Below are 25,057 nucleotides of genomic sequence, written 5' to 3'. Positions count from 1 at the left end.
AGCCTTATCCTCAGTTCAATTCAGTTCAGTTGCTCAGTCGTGTCTGACTCTTTGTGACCCCAGGGACTGCAGCACACCAGGCTTCCCTGTCCATCACCATCTCCTGGAGCTTGCTCAAACTCATATCCATCGAGTTGGATGGTGGTGCCATCCAACCATCTCACTCTGTCATCCTCTTCTTTTCCTGCTTTCAGTCTTCCCCAGCATCAGGGTCTTTTCAAATGAGTCAGTTCTTTGCATCAGGTGGCAAGTATTGGAGCTTCAGCTTCAGCATCAGTCCTTCCAATGAATATTCAGGACTGATTTCCTTTAGGATGGACTGGTTGGATATCCTTGCTGTCCAAGGGACTCTCAAGAGTCTTCTCCAACACCACAGTTCAAAAGCATCAGTTCTTTGGTGCTCAGCTTTCTTTATAGTCCAACTCTCAGATCCATACATGACTACTGGAAAAACCGTAGCTTTGACTAGATGGACCTTTGTCAGCAAAGTAATGTCTCTGCTTTTTAATATGCTGTCTAGGTTGGTCATAGCTTTTCTTCCAAGGAGCAAATGTCTTTTAATTTCATGGCTGTAGTTACCATCTGCAGTGATTTTTGAGCCCAAGAAAATAAAGTGTGTCACTGTGTCCAGGTTTATCCTGGTATCGATTTTATCTCAGCTTGCTTTCCATATGGTTTTCAGTTTCATCCTCAAAGGGCCATCTTATATTTTTCATATTATAGATGATATTTTCTTAAAATTTTCTTCTGGTTTCTATAGTAAATCATCTTCAGAAGTGTGTTCTTTTTCTTAGTCTTCTGGGTGATTCTCTCTTTTTTTTTTTCTCGTATGTGGCATTGTTTTCCAGTAGGTCCAATTCCCCTCCCCCAACCCCTGGCCCCTCTTCATTTTACAATAAGGCAAATAGAGATTTGGTGCTTGCTAACAGAGGAAGTGTGGCTTGTCCTTGGCTCTGCTCCCTGGGCTGATCCATTTTGATGGGATTCAGCTGTTCAGCCCTGCTGAACTGTGGGGAGATTTCCTCCTCCTTCTGCCTGTTCTCTAACATTCAGAACTGATGAGATCATCAAAGTCTTACTCTCCAGCACAAAGTGTCTTTGTCCTGCCTACACAGCATCCTGTGTGGGCAAAATACCTTCCACAATGTGATGTGCCATTGCTACTCATCCTCATCTACTTCCTGCTTCCTGGTTTCCCAGGAATTGCATTCTGGGAATGGATGGAGTTAAGTTGGGGGAGATAGAACAGTTCTCTGGGCCCATCCAAAGAGTAGTACCCATAGTAGAGAGACAGGTGTTGGTTCAATCCTGGATCTCTGAACTAGGGGTAGAAAGTAGGAGAAAGGCAAAGTGTTCCTATCACTTTTCAGGTGGGTAGGTCTACTCTGTTTTACAAGGTGAAACATGGATTGTTTGTTTCAATGCGGCTTAGCTTCATTAGCTTTATTTAGGTAACAGAAATTCTTTTCAGATTCTGGTAACAGCTTGGTGATTCATCTTAATTTTTTTAAAAATTAATTATATATTTATTTTTTGGCTGTTCTGGGTCCTCATTGCTGCACTAGGGATTTCTCTAGTTGAAGCGAGTTGGGGCTACTCTTTGTTGCTGTGTGTGGGTTTCTCATTGTGGTGGCTTCTTTGTTGAAGCATGTGGGCTTCAGTAGCTGTGGTACCCAGGCTTAGTTGCCCCCCGTCACGTGGGGTCTTACTGGACCAGGGATTAAACCTGTGTCCCCTGTATTGACAAGGGGATTCTTAAGCACTGGACCACCAGAGAAGTCCTTCCCTTGTGGCTCAGCTGGTAAAGAATCCGCCTGCAATGCAGGAGACCTGGGATTGATTGTTGGGTTGAGAAGATCCCCTGGAGAAGGGAAAGGCTACCCACTCCAGTATTCTGGCCTGGAGAATTCCATAGAGTGTATAGTTCATGGGGTCGCAAAGAGTCGGACACGACTGAGCAACTTTCACTTTCACCAGAGAAGTCCCCTTCTTCAGTTTTGAAGTTGTTGAGAATATTTATCTCTTCTTCTATTTTGTAAGTAATTTAGAGAAAAGTTTAGGGGCACTTCATTGGATATATCAAGCCAGGTGGCATTTAAACCCTAAGGGAACCAGATTTTATTTTATTAAAAAAAATAGGTCTAGGAATTAGTTCAGTTTACTTACTCATCATGTTCTGTTTACCCTAAATCAGTTCATGAAGCATCTACTGGGTCCAAAGTTGTCTTCAGATGCTTCTCTAAATTTCATTGCATGGGCCTTTGAAGGAAGTAGGGGTGTGACTTCTTTTGGTAGCAGGTGAAAAAAAGAAAGTGAAGTCGCTCAGTCACATCCCACTCTTTGTGACCCCACGGACTGTAGCCTACTTGTCTGTCCATGGGATTTTCCAGGCAAGAGTATTGGAGTGGGTTGCCATTTCCTTCTCCAGGGGATCTTCCTGACCCAGGGATTGAACTCGAGGCTCCCCCATTGCAGGGTGACGCTTTACCCTCTGAGCCACCAGGGATGTAAAACAGTCATCAAATGGAGGGTAATTTCTCTGACCTAGGGTCTTATTCAATGTATTTTTGATTGTTGATAATAGAAACCAATTATAGCTAGTGGAGGTGGTGGGTGGGGGAAGGTGGAGAAAGAGAGAAAGAAAAGAAAAATGAAAAAAAAAAAAGCATATTGGGATGCTGGAGTACCTCAGGAATCCGAGGACAGTTGGGACTAGAAGCTCCAAATTGTTAGGAATCCAGACCCTCCATTGAGTCTTCCCTGCTTTCCTTTGAAAGAAACTTTAATTGTAAACAAAGGCCTGTTCAGAATGTAATGTGACTTTGCTTCTCATATGCAAGTAAAATGTATGCCTGAGAGCTCCTGCATTTTCTCCTTTCAAGTAATACATTTCAAGTTGACCGATGGCTCTTCTTGGTTGTTGTTATTCGGTCACTAAGTTGTATTCAACTCTTTGCGACTGCATGGACCACGCCTGTAGCCTGCCAGGCTCCTCTGTCCTCCACTATTTCCCAGAGTTCATCGCATCCTCTGCCACCCCCTTCTCCTTTTGCCTTCAGTCTTTCCCAGCATCAGGGTCTTTTCCAATGAGTCCACTCTTCCCATCAGGTGGCCAAAGTGTTGAAGCTTCCGCAGCAGTCCTTCCAATGAATATTCATGGTTGGTTTCCTTTAGGATTGACTAGTTTGATCTCCTTGCAGTCCAAGGGATTCTCAAGAGTGTTCTCCAGCACCACAATTTGAAAGCATCAATTCTTTAGTGCTCAGCCTATTTTATGGTCCAACTCTCACATCTATATATGACTACTGAAAAAACCATAGCTTTGACTATATGCACCTTTGTTGGCAAAATGATGTCTTTGCTTTTTTAGTACTCTTATCTAGGTTTGTCGTAGTTTTCCTTCCAAAGAGCAAGTGCCTTTTAATTTTATGGCTGAGGTCACCATCTGCAGTGATTCTGGAGCCCTGCAAAAGAAAATCTGTCATGGCTTTCACTTTTTCCATAAAGTGATAGGACCAGATGCCATGATCTTTGTTTTTTGAATATTGATTTAAGCCAGCTTTTTCAATCTCCTCTTTCACCCTCATCAAGAGGCTCTTTAGTTCCTCTTCATTTTCTGCCATTAAAGTGGTATCATCTGCACATCTAAGGTTGTTGATATTTCTCCTGGCAGTCTTGATTCCAGCTTGTGATTCATCCAGCCTGGTATTTTGCATTATGTACTCTGCATAGAAGTGAAATAAGCAGGATTACAATATACAGCCTTCTTGTACTCCTTTTCTAATTTTCATACCAATGAGTTGTTTCATGTCTGATTCTAACTGTTGCTTCTTGGCCTGCATACCGGTTTCTCAGGAGACAGGTAAGGTGCTCTGGTATTTCCATCTTTTTAAGAATTTTCCACAGTTTATTGTGATCCACACAGTCAAAGTCTGTGTGGATCCACAGTCTCCAAAGTCCACACAGTCTCATCCCATGGGTGAGACTTCAAACTGCAGTTTTGGGGGTTCCTGCTTATGATCCCGGGCCACAAACTGATATCATCATCGGTTTATGGGCAAAAATGCAGATTTGATTTTACTTCAACATTTTACAACGCTGTTTATTTCACCTCGTGAGTCATAGGATTTTGTTAGACCTCAAGGGGTTGGCCAGACCCTCAGGGGCTCAAAAGTACCAAGACCCACTCCCTTTCTCATCTAAAGTGCCACTTGACTAGCTGTGCTTGTGGGCAGGAAGTGTCCAGGCAGGTCAGAAGCAGGTCAGAGGCCTGCTCTCCTGCTTTTGAACCCTGAACAAGACTTCCTCTATTTTAATTTCCCTGAGAACTAGCTATTAGCATAACTGCTGGCTCCAACTCAGGGCTGGGGTGGGGAGCAGTTCTCAGGGAGAGGCTCACTGTGCCCTGGTCAGGCTGTCTGAATGTGACTATCACTGCTGGCTTTGAGAGGAAAGCCCATTCGGTCCTATCCTGATGGGAATGGGGGTGCCTGACCATGACCCTCCTCTCAGGCCTCTGGGTTACTTGGGTGGAAGAGAGCACCAGTCTTCCCTTTGAGCTGAGGGTCTTGGGGGGAGCCCATGTGAAGAGTTGCCGAGTTAATTTGTAAGTCTGCACACCTGTGTCTCCAGCTGTCTCCCATTACACTTTCCTTGGCGTTGTTCCCTCATCCATCCAATCAGAAACACTCTTTAGTATGTGACCTCATGGACTTGCAACTTTCTAGCGGTGACTTTATTTGGAAATTAACCTCTCCCTTCACTTCTCAAGCAGGACCAGTTACAACTGGACAGGGCACACCTGCACCAGTGCTTTTCTCTATGGAGGTAGAAATGGAATATGTTTCTCGTGGATACATTTAGTGGAGTGCAGCTGGAGCTAGCAGTGTGCCAGAGCACTGGCACGGACACCAAAAGTCCTGGGTTTTATTCTCCACATTAGCCTTCATCATAAAACTTCAACAGTTTGAGCAGATTTATCGGTGAACCCAAATTCCAGTTTCTACATTTATAAAGTGGAGCTAATGATACTTTGTTTACCATCTATCATGTGCTTTAAATAGAATCAAATCTCTGTAAATGTAAGCCATTCTTTGTTAATTGACATCAGAAGGACAATTCATAACATTCTGACAATATTCCAGTGACTGATAGAGATTTGTGGTGAGACAGTTCGTCCAGTGGCACCGGTAAATCAGAGGGAAAGCTGGATGAAGCATGAAATTCTGAATATTCCCCACCTGAAGGCTCTCATGTGAGCCCAGGTCTTCTCCAGGTACCTGCTTCTCCTGGCCGGACTCCTGAGTCTGCAGTTGACTCGTTCTGATCTGACCAAAGACAGAGGCTGTGTTGAGACTGAAGTAGCATGTTTGAGCCCCTGTCCATGTGACAAGTACATTCGTGTGCATCCTGGACAAGACTCCGGAGCTAACGGTGCTGACTGGGTTGTCATACCCTAAGACCTGGGAGCTCAGACGTGGTTGTTCTTTTTCCCATTCATGGCTTCAGTGTATCATGTGCCCCCAGGGTGCTGAGAGGAAGATGAGAAGGATTGGGGGAGGTGGGAAACTCAGGAGTTGTTGTTGTTGTGTTGTTGCTACATTGCTTCTGACTCTTTTGTGACCTCATGGACTGTAGGCCTGCCAAGCTCCTCTGTCCATGACATTTCCCAGGCAAGAATACTGGAATGGGTTGCTATTTCCTTCTCCAGGGGATCTTCCTGACTCAGAGATGGAACCTGAGTCTCCTGCATCTCCTGCATTGGCAGGTGGATTCTTTACCACTGAGCCACCTGGGAAGCCAGGAAACTCAAGTTCAAGTGAGGCAAATCCAGAGGATGGTTTCTTTTTCTTGTACCTTCTCGGGACTTTGTGTATGTGTGTGTGTGTGGGGGTGGGGTGGGGTAGGGTAGGTGAATTAGGGTTAAATTAAATGATAAAATCCAAAGGAACAAGGTCTTACTTCCTTTGGGTTTGAGCTGCTGTGACGTGAGAAGCAAAAAGATTAGGTCCCACCTTTCTGGCATGAGTTTGCAAGGGTGTTTTTGTTCCTGGATCACGAATCCTTGCAACCCTGTGGCCTGGATAATGTCATTATCCAGATGAGGATTCTGGACATGAGCTGACATTCCCAAGGTGATGCCTTCAGTAAATAGAGTCAATCTGAACCTCACTCCAGAAGTTTTCCTCTTATCAACCACTAACTACACATTGGGGAGTTTTAAAACACTGATACCCAATTCTGATGTAAGTGATCTGGGGTTGGCCCTGGGCGTTGAGATTTTTTAAAGTTCTCCAGGTGATTCAGTATCCAGCCTAGCTTGAGAACCACTGCTCTATGTTTTCCCTAGGTTAGCGACTAGGGTCCAGCCACCTTCTGAGGCAGTGGCTCTCAAACTCGAATGTACATAAGAATCACCTGTGAATATTGTTCAGTGTGGGATTCTGATTCAGGTGGTCTGGGGTTCTGTATTTCTAACAGTCTGCCAGGAGATGCTGCTGGTCCTGAAACCACTTTGAATAGCAAGGGAATCTGACCAGCATTCCTCCCACACGGTGCTGAGTGTCCTTCGACCCAGGTTCCCTCACTGTGCTCAGGCAGCCAGGCAGACTCACTGCCCACCCCACCCCTCCAACCAAGCTGGTGTGTGACTCCATCCGTTTGTGTGATGTTTCTTCAAGCTGAGGTGCTCCTTCCCTTCCTTCCACTCCTGGGGTTGCTGCTGTGGATCTTGGACTGGACTTCCTTCTTGCCGCTGCTTCTGGTTCCAGAATCTGGAGTCTCCCAGTTGCCCCCTTTTTGATGTCAGCCCAGTCCTGATGTGTGACAAAGCTAGGTGAGCCCAGGCGGTGAAGACCAGGAAGACTTGTGTTTGGGATCAGAAGGAGAGTCTCAGCTCTCCCACTTCCTGCCTTGACCTTGCGCAAGTTACTTGAGTTCTGTTAAAGGATGAAGATCATTGCCATGTAGGTTTACAGTGAGATTACATGAGATGATTTAGGTGAAGTGCCCACCCCAGAGACTGGTATGCTCCATTAACAATAATTGTATTATTAAGGAGGTTGAAAGTAAACATTTACTGACTGTCCGGGGTGTGCCATACCCTGCACTAGATGATTAGTAGACATTATCTCGTTTGAGCCCCAGAACAACCTTGCAAGGTATCACACTTATTTCCTCTCTTGTACAGCTGAGGTCATTGAAATCTGAAAGGTCGTGACTCAGACAAGGATGCACAGCGAGCAAGCTCTTGGGCCGAACTTGCACCCCCGTCTGTCTGACTTTGAAGGCTTCTGCAGGTCTTTTGACAGTTGCGGCTTATTTGACAGACAGGAGGGTTCCATAGACTCTTGTTGACTTAGCCTTTTGGGGAGAGGATACCAGCACCCAGAGGCTGGGAAATAGCCTTCCTGCTCTCTAGTTGCTGTCAGAAAACAGGCAGGTGGGCAGGAACAGGGGTAAGGGTCAGAAAGTGACTTTGCTGGGCAGATACTAATAAACACAGCCTGCCTGGTCCCTGGCCCTGTGAACCAGGCAGTGTGGGTCTGGAGGAACCGTAGGTTTCTATGCCCTCCTCAAGAACAGGTGTGTGTGTGTGTGTGTGTGTGTGTGTGTGTATGTGTGTGTGTGTGCATGCGCGCGTGTGTGTGTGTGTGTGTGTGTGTGTGTGTGCGTGCACACACACGCCCTCTAGAGGGTTGAGAATGAGCTGACAGGAGCAGGTGTGAGTACTGTGGATGGGGAATGAATGAGACCTCCCTATGTCTGGGGTGGGATGGGGCATCCCTACAGGTTCCCACCCCAGTCTCTGTGAAGAAGAGCTCAAAGGGGCCCAAGCCCACCAGTCTCTTGTTTCCTGCCGGACCCAGGTGCCTGCCAGCTGGGCGTCTCTGCCTTTGCCACAGGTGACAGCAGGTTGTTGATGTAAAGTGTAAACTGCATCTCTGACGTGGCAGCCTGGCAGCAGGAGTGTGCTGATGAGAGAGAGCGAGCGAGCAGCAGAGGACTCAGGAGGCTGTGGGGAGCTGCAGCTCAAATCCCAGATGGCATGACAGAGGTGATGAGTAGGGGGCTGGTCCTGTCCCTCTGCAGAGGACCCTTGCCCATCCCTGGTCTTGGAGGCACGGAGACAGAGGCCGGGGCTGCACATTCAGTGGTCCCAGAGTGAAGGCCGCTGTGCCCTCAGACCAGGCAAGCCGGGGTTGCCTGGCTGCTCGCCCAGCAACACGGCCTTGCCCTGCTCTGAAGGGGGACAGGGACCCTCGGTTTGCACTGCCCTTTAACACCTCTTAGCAAGGCCACCAAGATGGATTGTTTAGTGGAGGAGGAGACAGAGCTAAGAGAAACTCAGGGAAAGTGCCCAGGCCTCCAGGTGGCGGTGGCTGCTTCTCCCAGGGAACAGAGCCTCTCCGCCTCACTTCACACCTGGTCTTCTAGCCTCAAAGCTCATGTTGTCCATCTTGATGAAAAATGTGCAGATTTTACACAATTACAGAAAAAAAGAAACTCAATATGGTTGCTTCATTATTTATATACTTGGTTTCATATAGTTTTGATTATACTATTATATTTTCAAGTTATCAAAACTCTCTCCTTACAGTTGCTAGATTGAGATCTTTTAATTCACTTAACATTGTATTTTTTCATTTTGAATTCATCTCAGACTTCAGAAAAAAGTTGCAAAAACTGTATGAGAAATTCCCCTCACCTAGACTCCCCCAAATGTCAACATCTTATATAACCTAGAGGACGATAATCAAAACGATTAGCATTGATACATACTAGTATCTAGTCTGTGAACTTAACTCAGATTTTGCCAGTTTTTCCATGAGGCCCATTCTCATTTCCAGGATCCCACTTTACATGTGATGGTCCTGCCTGCTTAGTGTCCTTTCATCTGAAACAGTTCTTTGGTTTTTAAATGTCTCTGATGACCTTTTCATGTTTTAAAAGTGCTGGCCAGCTATCTTTTTGCCTTTTCATCCTGTTAATGGGGTTCTTAAGGCAAGAATACTGAAGTGGTTTGTCATTCCCTTCTCCAGTAATGGCCCTAACAGAAGAAGAAGATATTTAGAAGAGGTGGCAAGAATATACAGAAGAACTATAGAAAAAAGATCTTAAAGACCCAGATAACCATGGTGGTGTGATCATTCAACTAGAGCCAGACATCCTGGAATGTGAAGTCAACTGGGCCTTAGGAAGCATCACTATGAACAAAGTTAGTCAAGGTGATGGAATTCCAGTTGAGAAATTTCCAATCTTAAAAGATGATGACGTGAAAGTGCTGCACTCAATATACCAGCAGATTTGGAAAACTCAGCAGTGGCCACAGGACTGGAAAAGGTCAGTTTTCATTCCAATCCCAAAGAAAGGCAATGCCAAAGAATGTTCAAACTACCATACAATTGTACTCATCTCACATGCTAGCCAAGTAATGCTCAAAATTCTCCAAGCTAGGCTTTAACAGTGCATGAATCAAGAACTTCCAGATGTTCAAGCTGGATTTAGAAAAAGTAAAGGAACCAGAGATCAAATTGCCAACGGCTGTTGGATCATAGAAAAAGCAAGAGTTCCAGAAAAACATCTGCTTTACTGACTATGTCAAAGTGTAGTGGATACTGTGTGGATCACAACAAACTGTGGAAAATTCTTAAAGAGATGGGAATACCAGACCACCTGACCTGCCTCCTGAGAAATGTGTATGCAGGTCAAGAAGCAACAATTAGAACCAGACATGGAACAATGGACTGGTTCCAAATTGGGAAAGGAGTATGTCAAGGCTGTATATTGTCACCCTGCTTATTTAACTTATATGCAGGGTACATCATGAGAAATGCTGGGCTGGATTAAGCACAAGCTGGAATCAAGATTGCTGGGAGAAATATCAATAACCTCAGATATGCATATGCACCACCCTTATGGCAGAAAGTGAAGAGGAATTAAAGAGTCTCTTGATGAAGGTGAAAGAGGTGAGTGAAAATGCTGGCTTAAAGCTCAACATTAAAAAAACTAAGATCATGGCACCTGGTCCCATCACTTCATGGCAAATAGATGGGGAAACAATGGAAACAGTGACAGACTTTATCTTCTTGGGCTCCAAAATCACTGCTGATGGTGACTGCAGACATGAAATTAAAAGATATTTGTTCCTTGGAAGAAAAACTGTGACAAACATAAACAGCATATTAAAAAGCAGAGACATTTCTTTTCCAACAAAGGTCCATGTAGTCAAAGCTACAGTTTTTCCAGTAGTTATGTATGGATCTGAGAGTTGGACCATCAAGAAAGCTGAGTACCTAAGAATTGATGCTTTTGAACTGTGGTGTTGGAGAAGACTCTTGAGAGTCCCTTGGACAGCAAGGAGATCAAAGCAGTCAATTCTAAAGGAGATCAGTCCTGAATATTCATTAGAAGGACTGATGCTGAAGTTGAAGCTCCAATACTTTGACCATCTGATACGAAGAACTGACTCATTGGAAAAGACTCTGATGCTGGGAAAGACTAAAGGCAGGAGGAGAAGGGGATGACAGAGAATGAGATGGTCGGATGGTATCACTGACTCGATGGACATGAGTTTGAGCAAGGTCCAGGAATTGGTGATGGACAGGGAAGCCTGCATGCTGCAGTCCATGGGGTCGCAAAGAGTTGGACACGACTGAGCTACTGAACTGTCCAGTTATCTTCTAGGGTGTTCTTAAATTTAAGTTTATGTGATGTCTCATTGTGACTTGCATCCAGGCTATTCATTTTTGGCAAGAGCACCACAGAAGTGATGTGTGTCCTTCTCAGAGCATCATATCAGGAGGCTCATGGCTTCTCTTTGTCCTGGTACCTGCCATGTTAACTTTGAGCTCTTATTTAAAGTGGCGACTGCCAGGTGTCTCCCCTGTACACTAACTGCTTTTACATTTGTAATAAGTGTTTGGCGAGGAGACACTTTATAAATATCCTGTTCTTATGATTTACCTACTGATTTTAGGATTCAGTCATTCATTCATGTATTATTACTGGGTAGTTTAATTCACTTATAAATGCAAAGACAAGACACTTTTAAAGCAAAAATAAAAGAATCTTACATGCCTGTGGGCAGGATTGTATCCCTTTGTACACTTCTAATCTGTTTGCTAGGTTGTCTTCATAGTTTTGTCCCATTTTGTACGTGTAGTCAATGGTTAAGTAAATAAAAGGTTGAATGTCACATCGAGTCTGCTTTCACTGTGTTTGCTTTTATGTATAACACTATTTTAAGGATGTTTCCTCCTTCTAGCTGATTCATTCTTGTGTCTCAGAGCACACAGTGTCTCTGGAGCTCAGAACTACTTTCTAAATTTAATCTGAACTTAAGCTCCATCTCCCTCTATTTAGACTGAAGATATGTGGTCTTATTCTGCGTGCCCCAGTGATTCTAATTTCTACTCAGGCCCAGTCTTTTCTTGGTGAATGACTCAGCATTTTACAATCTGACATTTTTAAGAGAACCACTTTGCTATTAAACTGAAGTCATATATTAAAGTGAAACCTGAAGCCAGCGTGTGTCCAACAAAGGTTGGACAAAGATAAGACAATTTGTCACACCTACCAGCCTGCGAAGTCCACGGCAGAAATGAAATGAGATTCCAGAACCAGAGCAGGCCGGGGCCCTTGACTACAAATTCGGATGCAGAGACACCCTTCTCAGAGATGGCTGGGGCCCTGGCTTCCGAGGACCCTCTCTTGGCCGTGTTTATGGGCTATGTGCAGAGAGTCTGTGCTTAGAAACTGAGGCCCAAGTTAGGACAACGTGTTTCAAGGAGGCTTAAAAGTTGAACCTCCAAATTGGGAAAGTTGTAAATTTGAAGTGAGCTGTTATCGATTTTTGCTTTGTACCAAAGAAGAATTGATGAAATAGAAAGAAAGCCTTCCTGTCCATGCATCTCATAGCCGCTGTCAGCCCAGTGATTATACTTCCTTCATCGTTTATTTCAGGTCGCACAGATATACACATAGACACACACACTGCTTGAGTCTGCTCTTTGGAACACAGACCTTCTCTGGCCACAGAAGTGCGGGCCAGGAAGCTGGCTGAATGCAGCAACAGGGCTGTTTTGGTAGAGCCCTTTTCTGTCTGTGATCTACCGACACAATTGAAGCCGAATCTGGCCTCTGTACCCTGACACCGAATTAATTCTTGGAGATAGAGTTTTGAATAAAGGAGGAAAGAACAGCTTTATTGCCTTGCCAGGCAAAGGGGGCCACGGGGACTAATGCCCTCAAAACTGTGTGTCCCAACCTGGAGGGGTAGGGGTAGTGTGGAGTTTAATAGAAATGGTTCAAAGAGGAGGGCGTGACCAGCTTGTGGACATTCTTCTGATTGGTTGGTGGTGAGCTAAGTGGGCGTCAGCATCATTAACCTTCTGGTTCTAACTGGTCTTGAGTCTACTTGCTTATGGGCAGCATATGGTTAATTTCTCCCACATGGTGGGGGTTTCAGCATCTGCAGAATAGCTCAAAGATATTGTTAAGTATTTATATCCTGCTCCTCCCTTGTTTCACCTCCCTTCTCTTCCTTTATAGCAACTGTTGGACCCTGCCCACTGGAACTCAGGGAAGGTGATGGAGGCTGAATGAAGCCTGTCTCCTGTAATCAAGAAATGGGGGTCACAGAAAGGGTTTTGTGCCCAGGAGCCCCACAGGGTCTGACTTGGTATCAGTAGCAGTAACACAAGGCTTTCCTTTTAGCCATCTTTAAAACCATGCTCTTCGTGAGTGTGGGAGGGGCGAAAGGAGTACCTAGATGGAGAACGCAAAAGAGAGGAAGGCTAAACTGAGCCCTGAAACTGATTTCCCCTGCTGAGTCTGTGATTAACCTTTCTACCCAGAACTTTATTCCCTTTCTTGTCCATCCCTCCTCCCCTCAGGATTGAGGAGCATCAAAGAAAAGAGGGGGACTGAAACCGAGCAGGAAGCTGCAAGGCCTTCCTGAGTACAAGCCTCCCTATGTCGCCGCTTCCTGGTTGACCCTGCCCTGACTTCCAAACAGCAGACTCAAGCAGACTCAAGCAGTGTGTGTATGTGTGTGTGTGTGTAGCGTGTGTGCCACAAAATGCTCCCAAGAATGACTGACTGCATAATCCCTCCAGGGCAGGCGTGGGCCAATGCCGCCCTGTTCCCTCTTTGAATCATGTGCCTGGTGGGGCATTGGATCTCATAAGCGCGTGGCCTGATGCTCTTCCCGCTTCACCATGGTTCCAATCCAAGCAAAGTAAGACTAGGGAAGGGAGAGTATAGTCCACGTCCCATGGGATAATGGGGTCGCAATGACCAGTCAGAGTGAAAGCAAAATTAATTTTGTACCTTTGTCCTTGGGAAATGAAAATGAACGGGCCTTAGGAGACTCTTCTGCCCTGGCTCCTTAGCATGAGTGAGGGAGCAGTTAGCTCCAAGGTTTTTCATTTCTGCATAATCCTAGTTAGATCAAGTTTCAAGGATTCAGAGATGCTTCTTTAAGCCCAAAAGATGCCCCACACCCTTGAGTCCACAAGTGACTCCAAAGCCAGAGGGACTGTCAGCAACCCTGACGTCAGAAGACCCGGAGCCTGGTAATAATATGAGAGGGAAAAGTGCCCGGCCATGACATTAAGTGGAATTTATTTTCATCATCTTATTGCACCACACACTCCTTCCCCACCTGCAAATGCAGTCATTTTTTAGGATGCAACTCTGAGGGTTGTAGGGCTGTCTGAGAAATAATGGCTCACGTGCCATCAATGTATAGATGTGCTCTTTCCAAATATACGCAACAGGAAGGTGACCTGCTGATCCAGGGAAGGCAATAAACCACACATTCAATTAGAATGACATACATTTAATCACAATTGTCTAATGGTATTTGAGATTTCTTATTTAATCAGTAATGAGACAACCTAGCAATTAATGTTTCTGGAATTGCAGCTGCCCTCACCAGTGCAGTGTTGATTTTAAACTAATCTTTCTATTTTACATCCCTTTTTTTATTTCTGGAGTTAATAAAGGTGCTCTAATGAGTTGTATTAAAACATCAATTTCTCCTTTTGTTGCATCCACACGTTTATCATGGTTTTTAATCAAAATATTGAGCGAATATGTAGGAAGGAGCTTAGGATGTCAGAGTCTGCCTGGATGGAGAAGCTGCGGTGGGAGATGGCTCATTTCTCTCTGACACTGTCTCCGAGAAGCTGTTTTTCCCCTTCGGAAGAGGTCTGAGATCAGGGACCATTTCATGGGCGTGTGATTTGTGTGGTTACACAGGTGCCAGGCTCAGAAGGACCTGTGCTTGGTGTCATGCTCTGCTGCCACTGTCTTGAGTCTTAATGCCTTTTAAAAAAGAGATCTCATATTTTCCTCAACCACTGGGCCCTGCAGACTGTGCAGCCAGCCTGTTTGAGGATCTGGCAGAATCAGCCCCTCCTTGAGTTAGTGCTAGTGTGGAGTGGGCAAGAAGTGGATGGGGAAGCAGGTGGGGTGAAATCTTAGAAATATATATATGCACACATCCATATATATACATGTCCCTTGCTTCCATTTAAATCAATTATGCATGTGTTATACATGCATTGTTTTGGATCTTCCTTTTTTTGCCTCATCCTATATCTTGGAGATAATTTCATCGCAACAATAGATTTGTCTGATTGAAAGTTTTGCAAGGATTTAAACTGGCATCCGTGTGGAATAGAACAAGGGGAATGGAGGGAGACCAACTGAGAGGCTCTTTCAATTTTCCATTCATTTTTATTCATACATCAAACATTTATTTAAGTCTTTGCTGGGTTCTGTGATATCAAGTCACATAAGAAATTAGCCTTGCCTTCAAAGAGCTCAAGGGAGCTAAGACAAGTAAACAAATAAATCATAATGCAGTGTGCCCAAGTGTTGTAACCAGAGTGAAGTGACAAGTATCTGGACTGGGGTGTCTCCAAGAGATAAAAAAAAAAAAAAAAGGAGGTTGCTGGAATACTTTTTCTTTGGAAAAAGTGTCAACAGGTGCAGTCTGATAAAGGGTAACGAGCATTTTGGAAGGGATAGACTGACACATCTTTCATTTATTTTATATTCTCCTGTCTCCCCATGCCCATGCCCACACTGTCATGGTGTCTGATGCTGAGGAGTGTTACCTGACAGAGAACAAGGCTAAGGAGAGGCTTGAGATAGGGATCAGTGGGTTCTCAGCCGTTGCCTATGGCATCTCCAGCTCCTGCCTGGCTGCAATAGAAACAGTGAGCGAATTCTTGATTATGCAGGGAGATGAGCCTCTGATTCATTTTTGATGTTCAACGTTATGAGGCAAGCTCCCCAGCCATCTGTTCAAAGGAGGGATGTGTTACATATTTTGATTAATTTATTTTTATCTTAATCAAGTGGCAACTTTCCGTCTTGGTGCATCTTAACCTGAGCAGTTGTGGCTGGAGGGCGACAGGCTTGAGCAGATTGATGAGGGAGGGGGAAGGTGGGCTGCCTGGTGCGAAGCTAGTGTCAGATGCAGGAGCAGAGTCTCCCCTGAACTGCCCTTTCACCTCCCTAATTAGGGAAGAAATCACAAGCCCTCCAGTGGGCACTGAAATGCTTAGAGCGCCAACCTCCTGGGGCTCATTATACAGATAGGGGCAGAAAACCAAAACAGCCAGGATCTGCTGCTTATGGCCAGCGGGCCACAGGGAACCCAGGCTGGGGGTGAGAAGCATGAACAGCTTCCTGAAATGGTTACATACAAGTGAGATAACAGGGAGGAGGCTGCAGTGTCCTCACTAGAAACAGCTATAACCTCTTAGCTGGTTTACTGACACTAAGAGATTTATGTTTTTCCAGCCATTGGCATTAGGTGGAAACGTGCGGTTCTGTTTCAGGCGCTGGCTCTAGGACCTCACAGAATGAGTGCGATGGAGTAGAGAGTAATAATAGTCTAGCCATTTGTCTTCAGTGTGGGTTTCCTCAAACTGAGGAGCCTGAAGAAAGGATTGGGGAGCAGTTTGTTCGGCAGAGATCCAAGGGAAAGGGGTGAGGGAGACGGACGAGGAGGAAGTGTCAGTGAGCTGGTACCACGTGGGCAACGGGCTCAATTCTGATGAGGACCTGTCAGAATCGTCCCTCTGCAGGGGGAGTCTGGTGGTTTTACTGACCGACTTGCAATGCCATCGGTTGAGGGTTTGCCCTCGCAGGTGTTAATACCTTCAGACTGCTCTTAACAACTGGGATGTGGAGGAAGAAAGCCCTAGGGCAGACAAGCAGAGACTCGAAAGGCACTTGAGTTGGTTCCTTGGACCATGCATGGGGACCAGCGGTCTCAGCTGTAGCTGAAGTCACTGTGTAGGGCACAGACAGCACCCCTGTCTGTCCTGTGGGCAGGGAGTGGGAGGAGGAGAAGAAATACCACTTAGTCATCAACGGTGACCAGCGTGTGAGTTTCATTGGCATGGCAGGCACCAGTCTCAGGTGGGTGGGAAATCTCAAATTCTTCATGCGCGTGTGTAGGGAAAGAGCAAGTCAGCCAAGATGGTGTGGTCACGCTCTCTTGCCTCGCTCCTGCCCCACATTTTGTAAATAGTGACTATGTAACAGCTGAGATCACTTCTAGAGCTGTGCAGGCGTGCCATGAGGTCCTCGCTTGGTCACGGGTTACTTTGTGCAGTATGCCTGTATGAACTTCACCATGAAAGCCCTGGCTGCTGCTGCTGCTATATTGGAGTGACATCATGGTTATGTTATATGAGGTTATGTTTTGGCTACATTATGGTTACGTTATGGCTGTTGCTATGGCTGCTGCATCAGCCGGGAGAGAGGCTATGTTACAGCTGCCATGCCATCCAGGAGAGAATAAACGTGTCTGCAGTTCCTAGGCTCCTCAAGTCTTCTTCCAGGCTCTTAGCCTGCACCTTGCCTACCCTGGGTTCAGCAAACAGTGCGGACAGCGTGAACAGCGAGACCACTGGCGCTGTGAGCAGGATCAGTGATACTGTGTGCATGCTCATTCGTGTCCGATTCTTTGTGACCCCAGGGCCAGGCTCCTCTGCCCATGGAATTTTCCAGGCAAGCATACTGGAGTGGGCTGCCATTTCCTACTTCCCGACCCAAGGATCATACTCGAGTTTCTTGTGTCTCCTGCATTGGCAGGCGGGTTCTTTACCACTACCCATGCCCGTAAATTAACCTAAGTTTGATTCTGTGCTCCCATCATCATATTGTGATGATGGAAAATTTTATCTCATTTTGGGACTTTCCTGCTCATGTGCCAACCTCCTTCCCAGCTGCATGGTTGGTTCTGGGTTTCTGTGAGTCACTGGATGCTTCCCAGGCAGCAAGCTTTGTGCTGGTGCTGGTATCTGCGGAGGATGGTTCTTGATGTTTACGTGGTGTATAGGGTGGTTTTGTTTCTGGTGATGACTTTTCTGATTACCTAGTCAGGTAGAGCTAGTTCTCTTTTTCATGTTTGCAAGCTGCTTTATTTTGCACACTTTGAGGTCTCCTGTGAGTCCCTGTGCATGGACAATGCTTCTCTGTAAAAAGATGTACTAGTTTTTGTGTAACTAGTTTAGTTACTGCCCCATTTTCCCCATCGCTGCGACCATCTCCAAGTGGCTTCGTGGCCTCTGTATGTGAATAACGTCACAAGACTGGCACCTGGATGCTGGCTGTCTAGACACTTCCAATGATAGTTTCTTCATGAACTAGCCTATGGGTCTGCTTATTTTTTGACTGCTTAGAAAAGACCTTCTAAAATTTAACTTGTTTTAATTTAGCTAATTAAAAGGCTATCATTCAATAAACTTGAAAATTTTTGATGTATAATTCTACGTATGTTTTAACACATACATAAATTTGTGGGACCACCACCAGCACAGATCGGGATACAGAACTTCCCATCACCCCCAAAAGCTCTGTTTTGCGGCCCCTTAGTAATCACATCCTCTCCCTAGCAACCACTGTTCTCTAGCACTATAGTTTTGTCTTTCTTCATGTTTAAAACATTGGAATAAAATTCAATGTTTAAGGTCATTCTGGTTTTGTATTAACACACATGTTTACTGTTGAAGCAAAGAGTCTTTTTTTTAAAAAAAGAATTTCTTTTTGACTATAACACATGGCAGTTGGGATCTTAGTTCCCAACCAGGGATTGAACCCTGCATTGGAAGTGTGGAGTCTTAACCACTGGACCACCAGAGAAGTCCCTGAAGCAAGGATTAGACAACACTTGCAAAGTCATGTATGTCAAGGTAGGATGCTGTGAAGATGCTACCACAAAGTCTCAGGGAGGGCGCCAGTGTTGCCAATGTCATCAGCCTTAGAGTATTTCAGGGAAATCAGTTCCACCTTCTCTCTCTTAAGCTTCTTCTACTTGGTAGTATATAGGATGACTTCTTTTTCTTAACACCACCATAAAGTCTTAACAACCAAAGGGTTCCTTTTTTAATGTTGTAACCGCATGTTGCTGGTACATCCATCTTCTGGTTGCTTTTCCAGCAAAACCAGTCCTTGCTGATTGGGAAGTATCTTTGGTTTCATATTTTAAATTTTATCCATGGGTTCAGCCTTGAGAGTACTGGCCTTTCCTGTTAGGACTTAAAAAAAAAAATCTGCATCTTGGAAGTAGTTCTGAGATAAGTGAATCTGAAAGGAAGGGTCAATTCTGATTAAATGTTGCTAAAATGTGTCTTAATCTGGGTTAAATCTGGGTTACAGGAGAAAAGGGAATAAGGAGTCCAGTGTCATAATTGGGGTTCTTTCCGAAAGACTCAGGGAAACACTGGTAACTATAATTGGGCCATCCTGACCTTGTCACTTTGATTGTTAAAGGAATTGATTGGAGGTATTCTGAAATAAAGTGGAGAGAACCTCCTTCTTACCTACTGCCCACAGATTCTGCATCCTGGCTGGGTGGCCCCAGGGTGGGCTGGGGGAATAGCATTTCTAGGACCCCTGAAGGAATGCGTTGTTTTGTTTTAATGGAAGTAGAGGAGGACGCACAAGACCCATCTCTGACAGTCTCCTTGGTAATCTTAATCTCAGTTCTGTTCTAGACTTTATTCTCAGGTCCAAAGCCTGCTCAAGCTCCAGTCATATGTTTCAACCAGCTGGAAAAAGAAAGGAGGAGAATACAGGCTCTCTGTCTTTAAGAACTCTGTTCAGAAATTACTCTTACCATTGCATTTACCGTGTCTTCTTACTTTTCTTTGGCCAGGACTTAGTCAATTGACTGAAACTGGCAAGTTTGGGAAATGTAGTTTTTGTCCCACACAGCCATTTGCACCAGCAAAAGATCAGAGGATATTCATGTCAATATCCAGATTGGGACTTCCCTGGTGGTCCAATGGTTAAGAATCTACCTCCCAATGCAGGGTTTGATCCCTGGTCCAGGAAAATCCCACAAGGCATGGGGCAACTAAGACCATGCGCCACAACTACTGAGCTTGCACGCTAGAGCCCACGTGCCGCAACTTCTGAGCCCGCTTGTCGCAACTACTGAAGCCCGCGTGCCCCGGAGCCTGTGCTCTGCAACAAGAGGCCACTGCAATGAGAAGCCCACACGCCAGAACTATTAATAGAGAGTAGCACCCACTCACCACAACTGGAGAAAGTCTGAGCACAGCAAAGAAGACCCAGCACAGCCAAAAATAAATAAATAAAATTAAAAAAAAATAAATATCCAGATTGGAGCATGAGCAGAAAGAGCTTGACCCCTTGACGTTCACTTCCTTTCCTGTGTAGTCACCCTACTAGAGGGCATAGAACCACTCCTTTGAAATGTACAGCCAGGAAGCACGCTTTCTTTCCTTCTTTGTCCCCGTCATGAATGGGATCCCTTGGTATTTTCAAAGATCTTTCTTTAGGACCAGGTGTGAAAAGCAGAAAATAAACAAAGAGAATGCTGGATGCTAAGAAACTTACAATTTATGGGTTTGGATCTTAAGGTAACGGCTTTCCATCCCCCAAAGCCTGGCATGAGTATACAATAGTTTTGTCTGACTTTGATCCTTTCAGCTGCTGTCAGATGTCTGTGTAGAGATTAGCTTTGCTTTTTCCTAGAACAAGGCACAGGGCCATTTTTAAACTCTGCCATCCCACCGTGCTCAACCATTTAGATCTGACTTTCCCTTGAGCCACAGGCTTTGTCAGTGATCACTTCTAGTGATTAACAGGTAAGACTCTCCCTCTCTATGTGGAGAATGAATTCTTCCCTTCCAGCCCACAGGGCAACAGGACTTTCACCACTCTCTAAATACTGTATCTTGAGATCTTTTCATGTCAGTCGCTATTGATCTAATGCATCCTTTTTAACAGTTGTGTAAATATTCCATTGTGTGGATAACTCCAATTTATTTAAGCAGACTCCTATTGCTGAAGGCTTTAAGAATTGATGTTCCTATCGAATAATTCTTTTTCATGGATTATTTTCTGAACAGGGGAACAGTCTGAGTTTGGAAGGGGATGTAATGGCAAGGGAGAGACATGGGGGTGGTGGGCGAGGAGACCAACTTCCTCCATTTCATACTATCTTAAAGGGTGACCTTTTAGAGAAGCTTGAATAGAATGGTTCAATAAAATATGGACAAGAAGTGAAATCTTCTAAATCTGCTGGAGGTTGAGACCAGATCCACAGGTGTCTTTGGGATCAGAGAAATGAATAGTGTCATTAACTTGAACTGTAGGTGGGTTGGCCCACAAACTTTTAAAGTTCACACCTCAAAGCAAAGTTTTTCCCTGGTGGCTCAAACAATAAAGAATCTGCCTGAAATGTAGGAGGCCTGGGTTCGATACCTGGATCAGGAAGATCCCCTGAAGAAGGGAATAGCTACCCACTCCAGGATTCTTGCTTGAAAAATTCCATGGACAGAGGAGCCTAGCAGGCTACAGTCCATAGGGTCTCAAAGAGTCGGACATGATTGAGTGACTAACTTTCACTTTTTTCTTTTACTCAAAGCAAAAGCTTGGCCTCTTAATAGTCAAACTGGTTGACACAAAAAGCACTTTGGGTAACTACCCACTTTGGGTAACAACAAAGATGAACACTTCAGAGATCAACAAGGCCAAGAGTGAATGTCATTTCAATTCTTCCACCAAACCTCCCAGTCCTAATGTGATTGCTCTGAAATAGCATGAGCCTCACACTTGTAAAGAAGCATCCTTCCAAATGTTTTTAGGGACCCTGGCCTCCCAAATATATTTGCCTCCCCCCTCCCCCAACTGATGGCCTTCTGCCTGCTGAGAATTCAGCTTTCTTTCTATTCTTTTACTATAAAAACCTGCTCTCAAAAAAGATGAAAAAAACTAAAACTTGTTCACATTACAATTTAAATGGCCAATAGCTGTTTAAATGATATCAGTTAGGCTTCCTAGGTGGCTCAGTGGTAAAGAATCCACCTGCCAAGGCAGGAGATGCAGGTTCGATCCCTGGATAAGGAAGATCCCCAGGAGAAGGAAATGGCAACCCACTTCAGTATTCTAGTCTGGGAAATCCCATGGACAGAGGAGCCTGGTGGGCTACAGTCCTTGGGGTTGCAAAGAGTCAGACATGACTGAGCAATTAAACAACAGGGAGGGAAGCTAGAAAGTTATGTTTGAGTGCTTGTGTGTGTATATGCACACATACATATTATTTATTTATTAACTTTCCTATTTTTAAAAAATTGAAGTATAGTTGATGTATAACATACATCTCGGGTATACAATTTTTTTTTTTTTTTGTGATTCTCAATTTTTAAAGCTTTTACTCTATTTATAGTTGTTATAAAATTGACCACATACCCTGTGTTGTACGGTATATCCTTATGGCTTGTGGATGTGTGCTCAGTCATGTCCAAATCTTTGTGACCCCAAGGACTGACTGTAGGCTGCCAGGCTCCTCTGTCCATGGAATTTTCCAGGCAAGAATATGGAGTGGGTTACCATTTCCTCCTCCAGGGGAACTTCCTTGTCCAGGCATCAAACCTGTGTCTCCTGTGTTGGCAGGCAGATCCTTTACCGCCAGTGCCACCTGAGTAGCCCTATCTTTGTAGCTTATTTTATATCTAATATTAGTAATTTATACCTCTTAATCCCCTACCCCAATATTCCACCCTCCCACTATGGTAATCACTAGTCTGTTCTCTATATCTGTGTCTACCTCTTTTTTGTTCTATTCACTACTTTCTTATGTTTTTTTAGATTCTACATATAATAGAATCTATTTATACTCACAGTATTTGTCTTTCTCTAACTTATTTCATTTAACATAATGTCCTGCAAGTCCATCCATGTTGTTGTGAATGTCAAAATTTCATTCTTTTTTAATGGCTGGATAGTATTCCATTATATTACATACCACATCTTCTTTATCCATTCATCTGGTGATGGGCACTTGGGTTGCTTACATTTCTTAGCATTATTCAGTAAATAATGCTGCTATGAACATTAGAGAACACATATCTTTTCAGTTTAGTGTGTTTTTGTTCTTTTGGATATACACCCAGGAGTACAGTTGCTGCGTCATATGATGGTTCTATTTTTAGTATTTTGAGAAACCTCTGTACTGATTTCTGCAGTGGCTGAACAAATTTACATTCCCACCAACAGTGTATGAGGGTTCCCTTTTCTCCACATCCTAGTCAACATTTGTTATGGGTTTTTTTGATGATAGCCATTTTGACAGGTACGAGATAATATCTCATTGTGATTTTGACTTGCATTTCCCTGATAATTAGCATTATTGAGCATCTTTTCATGTGCTTGTTGGCCATCTGCATTTCCTCTTTGGAAAAATGTCTGTTCAATTCTTCTGCCATTTTTAAATGGAATGGTTTGGGTTTTTTGGTTGTTGTTGATTTCTATAAGCTGTTTATATATGTTGGATATTTGCCCCTTATTGGTCATATCATTTGCAAATATTTTCTCCCATTCAGTAGGTTGCCTTCTCACTTTGTTGATGATTTCCTTTGTTGTGCAAAAGTTCTTAAGTTCCCATTTCTTCATTTTTGTTTTTATTTCTTTTGCTTTAGGAGACCGATCCAAAAATATCGCTATGATTTATGTCAAAGAATATTCTGCCTATGTTTTTGTCTAGGGGCTTTATATTACGCAGTCTTAAATTTAAATCTTTAATCCATTAAAATTTATTTTTGTATATGGTGTTAGAGAATGTTCTAATTTAATTCTTTTAAAGGTAGTCATCCAGTTTTCCCAGAAGACCACCTTTTCTTTATTGTATGTTCTTGCCTCCTTTATCCTAGATTAACTGACCATAGGTGTGCAGGTTCATTTCTGACCTTCTTTTCCAGTTCTGTTGATCTATGTGTCTGTTTTTGTGCCCATACCATACTTTTTTGATTATTATAGCTTAGTAGTACGGTCTGAAGTTCAGGGAGTGTGATTCCTCTTCTTTCTCAAGATAGCTTTGGTTATTTGATGTCTTTTGTGTTTCCATAAAAATTTAAAAATTACTTTTGTAGTAATTCTTTGAAAAATGTCTTTAGTATTTTGATAGAAATTGCACTGAATCTGCAGAGTGCTTTGGGAAATATGGTTATTTTCACAATATTGATTCTTCCAATCCAAGAACACAGTATATCTTTTCATCTGTTTGTATCGACTGTAATTTCTTTCGTCAGTGTCTTATCATTTTCCTAATACAAGTCTTTTACCTCCTTAGGTAGATTTATTCCTAGGTATTTCATTGTTTTTGATATGACGGTAAATGGGTTTATTTCCTTAATTTCTCTTTCTGATAGTTCATTGTTAGTGTATAGAAATGCTACAGATTTCTGTATATTGATTTTGTGTCCTGCAACTTTACCAAATTCATTGATGAGCTCTAGTAGTTTTCTGGTGGTGTCTTTAGGATTTTCTGCCCTAAAGTCATGTCATCTGCAATCAATGAGTTTTAATTTTTCCTTTCCAATTTGGATTCTTTTTCTTCCCTGATTACTTGGTTAGGACTTCCAAAACTATATTGAATAAAAGTGGCAAAAGTGGGCATCCTTGTCTTGTTCTTGCTCTTAGAGGAAATGCTTTCATCTTTTCACTGTTGAGTATGATGTTGGCTGTGATTTTGTCATACATAGCATTTATTACATTGAGGTACGTTCATTTTATGGAGTGTTTTTTTTCTTTTGGTTATAAATGGATGTTGATTTCATACAAATATATTTTAATTTAAATTTTTAGTGTGGAAGTTTCAAATACAGAAGTAGAGAGAAAAGTGTAATAAACCGACACCTGTCTATCTTCTAAACGTTTATTTGCCATCTGCCATTTTTGTTTCCATCTGTCATCTGTCTCCCCTCAGCATACTTTTTTTCTGGATTACTTTACATTATTTCAACTTTTTTCATTTCATATACAAATATGGAAAAGGAAGTTATGTTTAATGGGATAAAACCTCATGGGAAGTTTCATAGGGCTACCTGGGTTGAGAAGGAACTGGGTGCGGGGTCAGGATTCAGCAAAAACAAGTTCCTGGGTTGTGTCGGATGCCTGCCACCAACGCATGTACCCGCCATGTAATTCCATCTTGCTGTCCCCGCTTCCAGCCCAAGAAACGAAAGCCTTACTATAATACTGGAGGCATTTATAGCCAGTGGGAGAGAATGTTCTGGAGGGAAGAGGGCTTTCACGTCTCAGCCACTCGCAGCTGTCTATTCCTCCATCTTCCTCCGTGGATCACTTTGCAGCGCCTTGATGTGGTTTGAGCAGAGTGGGGTGTGAATGTCAGGCAGAGCACAGGCCTTGCTGCCAGCGAGTGAACATGGAGGGAACAAAGCCAGGCAAGGCTTCAGGTGGCAGCTGGCATGCGGCCGAGGGGAGGAGCAAGTGGAAGGACTTGCCATTTGGAGGGACTGTGGGCTTCAGGCCTCCTGCTGGAGCATCAACAGCTGTCAGTGTTATCCAAACTCCACTCTCCACTCAAAATGAAGATGTCATGGAGACAGAAGGGAATGCCAGTCATGCCCTTTGATTTGCTTGTTTTTCCCAGAAGCAGCAGTTTTGTCAGAACTCTTTTCTGGCAATCCAGTCTGTCGCAAGGACAGCTGTATTTGCATGCACCGCAAGCCCAAGAGGTAGCTCTGTGTATGACTGG

General features: G+C 43.9%; 1 long non-coding RNA gene across 5 annotated transcripts in view; it reads left to right on the top strand.

Annotated features, from left to right (window-relative positions):
* The window catches only part of LOC113905847, a 197,571-nt gene that overhangs the window by 78,139 nt on the left and 94,375 nt on the right, over window positions 1-25,057 (top strand). The gene's annotated exons all lie outside the window — the stretch shown is intronic.

Source organism: Bos indicus x Bos taurus, chromosome 15 (assembly GCF_003369695.1).
Source record: "Bos indicus x Bos taurus breed Angus x Brahman F1 hybrid chromosome 15, Bos_hybrid_MaternalHap_v2.0, whole genome shotgun sequence".
Classification (NCBI taxonomy): Eukaryota; Metazoa; Chordata; class Mammalia; order Artiodactyla; family Bovidae; genus Bos; species Bos indicus x Bos taurus.
This window is presented reverse-complemented; position numbering and strand designations above follow the sequence as displayed.